The 6000-nt window shown below is 48.9% G+C and overlaps 1 protein-coding gene across 5 annotated transcripts in view; it reads left to right on the top strand.

Annotated features, from left to right (window-relative positions):
* The first annotated feature begins 2406 nt into the window (after window positions 1-2406).
* LOC135363379 (mitotic spindle assembly checkpoint protein MAD2A-like) overlaps window positions 2407-6000 on the top strand; it is a 30645-nt gene continuing 27051 nt past the window's right edge. For 4 of the 5 annotated variants that reach the window (XR_010409010.1, XR_010409011.1, XM_064583933.1 and 1 more), the window contains exon 1: window positions 2407-4322. The gene's annotated coding sequence lies outside the window, so the exon portion shown is untranslated. The remainder of the gene's footprint in view (window positions 4323-6000) is intronic. The other variant, XM_064583932.1, reaches the window with a different exon arrangement.

Here is a 6000-nt window from a genome sequence, read left to right as displayed (position 1 = left end):
AAAAAAAAGGAAGAAGAAGAAGGTAGCAGGAGGGGAAGAATGAAGGGGGGGAAATCGGAGGGGTAGACGAACCACGAGAGACGATGGACTCTGAAAAACAAACTGAGGGTTCTAGAGGGGAGAGGGGTGGGAGGATGGGTTAGCCTGGTGATGGGTATTGAGGAGGGCACATTCTGCATGGAGCACTGGGTGTTATGCACAAACGATGAATCATGGAACACTACATCTAAAACTAATGATGTAATGTATGGGGATTAACATAAGAATAAAAAAATTAAAAAAAAAAAGCAGGTCAGGAAAGATTTCATGACTCCTGTAATTCACATTCCTTTTTTTGAGAATTTGATCATCATTGATTTATTTTTTTCTAGTTGTATGATCAAAACCTCAAGAGTAGAGGTAGGTAGAAGTCAAATCATGCAGAACTTTGTAAGCCACATTAGAGAGTTTGGGTTTTATTCTACTACGACGGGAATTGGAGGCCTTTCTGTTAGGCCTCCATTGTGCATTTGTTTGTTGTAAATAGCATGAACAGCATTTTTAAAGTTATTTCCTGATAATGTTTATTATTTACTCAATCTTCAACTCATTCTAAAACAAGATTGGAGATGCTTAGGGCAATCCATACCAGTAAGTTAAAACATTAAAAAATCTATCAGATAGGGATAAAAAATAAAATGGAGCTGGGAAACAAGAGGTCAGGGTGAGGTCACCTTTAAGAACTTTAAAGTTACAGAGATTTGTTACAAATTTTATCTGAGATCTCTGGAGACTAGAACAGTTTGAAATAACTCATCCCCCAAACCACTGTGATATGCTCACTTCAAGTAACCAGCCTTCACAAGAACCCCCAATCTGCCATGTATACCACACAGAATTCAGACTCGCCAATGGCAGAATCCACGGATTGTTTTTCTTGCAGTAACTTTTCAGAAAACTCTCTGGTTTCTGATAATTTAACCCTTTCAGGTTAAGAGAAAAATGGACAGTTAGATAGTGCTTGTTTATTTAATCAAGGCAGCCAGCTGAAGCAAACAATTCAAGCCAAAAATTCACTTCATTTTTTGTAGGAAAGTATAGTTTTAAATTATAACTGACCCTCTGTTAGGAGAAAGGCATGGATTTCCACAGGGAAAAACTGAGCACTGAGGACAAAGTCTCGAGTTCACGAGCACTGTAATCACACATCAGGATCACAGAACTCGCATTTTAAAATCCGATATAATTTATTGCACATTATTTCACATTCTACTGCTTTGCTTACTTTTTGTTGGTTTGTGGTTACTTGCATACATCAGTAAAGTTTCAGAAAAACTATAATTGTAGAAGGACAATTATTTAATGCAGGAAGGATAAACCATTGCATTGGCGGATTGGAAGACATTTTTTAAAGTTCTTATATTATCAATTTAATTATGCATTTCTATGTAGTAATACTCATTCTATGAGTAATGTCTAACATTCTTGCCAAGAATAGTTTGAAAGGACTTTGTTAAAAGTATGTCAGCTAAATCACTATGGGTATATCACTGCTAATGGTGTCGTTCACACGTTGTGAAACATACAACTCCATATTTCATTCTGCCCCCAAATTAGGTCATTGCAAAATACCGTTATTAAAACTGCAAATTGCGGGACAAGGAGATGGAGATGAGAACAAAGCAAAAGGAAGACACCAATTCCTTTTTGGAAAGCATGATTGGGATAGGACAAAATAGAGTAGGAAAGCTGAGCCCTTTGAAACGGATACTTTTTTGTGGGGTGTGTGTTAATTCCATTTAAATATAAATGACTAATAAAACTTGGGCTAACCAGTCTGCTCTGTACTATCCCCGGGTAGCGTCTATGCTCTCTAACCTAATTGTACAGAGGTTCCCTTGTCTTCTGACTTCATACACAAACCATGATGATTACTTCAGTTTTACCTTTTCCTTTTCCCAGAAAATCTTGTTGCAGTCATAAAAAGGGAATGTTTGATGCAAAGACGCCTACTTTATAATTATTTGTGGTTATTAACAACATAGTAATTACGGAAATGCCTTTGTTGGAAGTTACCCACCAGGAGCCGCAAATCCGTGGCACACCCCCCCGGGCTGCCTGGGCTCGGAGGAAGGTCGATCCCTGCACCTTCCAGACCCAAGCCCTGGGGAGGAAAGCGAGGCCGGGCGGTCACTGTTCACTCAGACCTGAGAAAAGTCGCCAGGGTAGCCGCACCTCTTACTTTTGGTGGAAGGTTCCCCTAACTCCAGCTTTCAGGACTTGGGATGGGCGCACACATCGCGACTCTCCCTTTCGTACTGTGGGGCACTCTGCGAACACACCCCCAGTCACCTCTGCGCGCTCCCCCGGAACCCGCTCAGCCCACAGCGCACCCCAGCGGCCGAGCGGCCTCCTTCCAGCGGCGGCCACTTAGCGGCCGGAGAGCTCGCCAGTTGCCTCCGCCGCCGCCTTGGAATCTGGGGACCCGACAGACGGCGAGACCCAGCCTCCGCCCGACCCCGGCGAGGCCGCGCGGCTGCTGCGCCTGCCCCACCCGCCGCACCTGGGAGCGGTGATCACCAGGAGAGGTGGGGCGTGGCGAGCGGCTGGCCGGGCGCCGGAGCAGCTTCGCCAAAAGCCAGCCGGACCGGCGCAAGGCGGAGGGGGAGGGTCTCGGGGCAGAGGCCGGCTCCTCCGAGGGAGAGACCCCAGCTGGGGTGGAAAACGGCACAAACCAGCTGCACAGACGCTGGGCGCGGATCATGGAGCGGGCCAGCCCCGGCTCCGGGGAGTCGAAGCTGCAGCGGGACCAGGATTCCGTGGAAGCGTGGCTGGATGATCACTGGGACTTTACCTGCTCTTACTTTGTTAGGAAAGCCACCAGGTAAGAAGAGGACCCCTGGAAGACCCACCCGGGGCGCTGAGAGTGACCTGGGGGCTCATCTCTCTCCCTTACTGAATTTTCCTCTTCCTTTACCATTAAACGACCTCGGTTCCCAGGCCCTTTGCTTTTGAAGTAGGTCTTTGGTCCTGTTAGGGTGTAGACACCTCGACTTTATGGCTAGTACAGTCGAAAAGCCCAAGCGTGGGATTCGATCCAACTTGCTCAAAAAGTTCAATGCAAAAATGTACATGTGGACCCCCCCCCCACACACACACACACAGCCCGGCTGCCCCGGTATTCCCTGAGAGCAAGATTATTTACATACATCCGCGCTCACGGGCCTTCCCCCAGCCCTTCTTTAGCCTCCTAGTCCCCCTAAATCTCCTCAGCGAAACCAAAACAGTTTTGAGCCCCTTCCCTGCGGCTCCGGAAGCACCATTTCCAACTCGGTCCCAGCAGCTCCGCTCCTCCCCCGTCCCCCCTCGCCCTGGCCCTTGGCGGGCGGGGAAGTCGGGGTAGGGGCGAGACCACGAGGAGCCCAAAGGCAGCAACATGCCGGAGTCTTCCCAGAGTAAGCGCTGTCGCCTTTTGCCCCTTTCCAGTCCCTTGCTTGGCCCGGCGCTTCCTTTCACTCTCTCTTGCTCCCAAGGCGGCGCCGCTGAAAGGGCTCCGCAGAGGGGTTCGCGGCGCGCACACAAAGGGCGCTGGGGAGGCGCGGCGGGAGCCGACAGCGGGGCGCTGACGGGTCCCGCGCAGCCCCAGCCGACCCCAGAGGCCAGCTCTTCCCGGTCGAGAGCCAAGCGCCGGGCGGCCGCTGCCGAGGGCGGGGAGGAGGGTGCCTGTCCTTTGGGAGGTGGCTGCCCGGGGGGCAGTTGGGGCGCGCGTGGGAAAGGCTCCCGTAGAGTTGGGGAGGAATTGAGGTTGAAGCCGAGGAAGGAGGGGCCGGAGCAGAGAGTGGAGGCGGGCGGATGCCCTGAAGCCTGAGGAGTTGGTGAGAAGCCGCTGCGCGGGCAAAGGCTTCTACACGCGGACTCCGACTGACTCCAGGACGCGCCTCTTTGGAGAAGAGTCCCGGACCCGCCGCCGCCGCCGCCGCCGCCTCCAGGCAGCGGCCGTCGGGCAGCCGGCGCTGGCTGCCTTGGCCGCCAGGAAAGCGCACTCAGGGCGGTGATGGTGGAGCGGCCGGCCGAGGCTCGGCGCTGGGCTCCCCCCCGCCGGCGTTCGGCCTCCGCTCTGCCGGGCGCTCCCCGCCAGGGGGCGGCGCAGCGCGGAGCGAGCGGGCTGCGGCGGGCGGCGGCCCGGTGGCGGGGTCGGTAAGGGAGCAGGCTTGGAGTCACCGCCTCCCCTGGGCACGTCGTCGCCCCCCGGCGCCTCCCGGAGTCCAGAGTCTGCGGAGGCCGCGTGGTCTGCACTTCGACCTTCCTATGTTTGCTGTGTTGCCCTTTGGAGACAAAACAAGGTAGTCCCTTCAGCATCCCCCCACTTGCCACTTTACCTTGGGGGCGCGGGGCTGGGTGCTGGCTGGGGGCGCCCAGCGGGGGCGGGGGGGCAGAGGGATGCTTCATTGAAAATGGACTGTCTGATATTTTTGTCTTCCTTTATTCTCTTACGGTGTATTCCTTTGGGATTTTAGAAGGGGCTCTTTTTAAGGCAGTTTCTCCTAAACGAGTTTGTGTCGATTTCATCCCTTTCGGGGGTTTTGGACCGAGGCGATAGCTTAGGGCAAATCTTATCTCTTCTGTTTAATTACTCCGCCCTCCTTTTAAAGTCCTCTTTCCCCGCTTTGGCTGTCTTCCTTCAAAATCTGAATCTGGAGCAACCAGAGGATAAACCCTGAAAAGAAAAGTGGTTTCTTTTCAAAGGACAGTTTCCTGCGAGTTCGGGGTGAGGCACGAAGGCCATCTAGATCTGGAATTATTGATTGTTGTGGGCCCCCAGTTTTCAAAGGTCACCTGCTACTCCGAGGCCATCTGTCCCTAGTTTCCTTTCACCCTTGCACACTTCCACTTTTCTGCCCCCATTGAATGGGGAGCGGGCAGGAGAGCTGGGCTGATTTTTTTCAGTGTGTCAGGCTGTTCTTTGGAGATGTTCTGTAGGCAGATTATTAGTTGAAAGAAAAAAGTGATTTGTCTTACAAATCAACATCAGTGTCCTCTTCTTTTTTTCCTTCTCTCCCTTTAAACACAGAAACTTAGGATAGTTTGGTGATCTTTTTAAGTAGTCATACATAAGAACACTTCACTCAGAGCCTGCCAAATCTTTGAAAGTAACATTTTATTGGAAGTTAAATGGAAGGGGTTACATTTAATTTTCTTTTCACATTACCTTTTCTCCCAAGTAGCACAGGATTACAGTCCTCATTTCTCAAAGTTACACTTTTCTGTGTAAAATTCAGATCATCTGAAACTCTATATAAAGACTTTTTTAGTTACGGTTTTTATATTATAGTTGATGTTGACAATAGGCTGACCACTTTCTATGACATGTATGTGTATATATATTCTTATATATTTCTAAGAGTTTATGTTGAGTAAAACTTGGAAAACGAAAGTGTAAAATATTTAAGAGTAGTACAGGCCCTCATTAAGTATAAAGTGCTGAAAGTTGTCAGTTTAAAGAATACGATCTAAGAGCTTGTGTGTAGTCAGAGGTTCCTGTTTGGGCTTATATTTGGTGGCATTAACTAGAGATTTAAGATTGAGAGATTAGACAGTAGTTGATTATAAAAATTCCAAACTTCTAAACCCAGTGTGATTCATATGGTTGTGGTAAAAACTTATTGCAGACATTTTAACTTTATAGCTAGGATTTTTTTTTTTTTCTTTTAACTAGAAGCTGTTACTCTGCTTTTATCCTGTTTGTTACACTCTGTAAGTGTAAAATGAGTACTGTGTGTGATTCAGGACCCCATGAGACAGTTCTGTAGAAACATTTAACATGTTTTTAAATTTAAAATAAATTTGGATTCACTTAGATTGGCCATCTGTGCCGGTAAACAGGCATGTTGATGGAACTACTTCCATGCATGACATTCATGCATGCTTTTTTATCCTATTCCCAAACTGAATGATCTGTACTCAGTAGTAGTCACTGAACAGAATGAAGGTTTCTGGCATCCCTAAATTCTCATTTAAATA

The sequence above is a fragment of the Mirounga angustirostris genome, unplaced genomic scaffold (genome assembly GCF_029215605.1).
Source record: "Mirounga angustirostris isolate CCGP_5_RB_7025 unplaced genomic scaffold, mMirAng1.0.hap1 SCAF_148, whole genome shotgun sequence".
In the NCBI taxonomy this organism is placed as follows: domain Eukaryota; kingdom Metazoa; phylum Chordata; class Mammalia; order Carnivora; family Phocidae; genus Mirounga; species Mirounga angustirostris.
The sequence above is the reverse complement of the archived record's forward strand: the minus strand, read 5'-3'. Positions and strand labels throughout refer to the sequence as shown.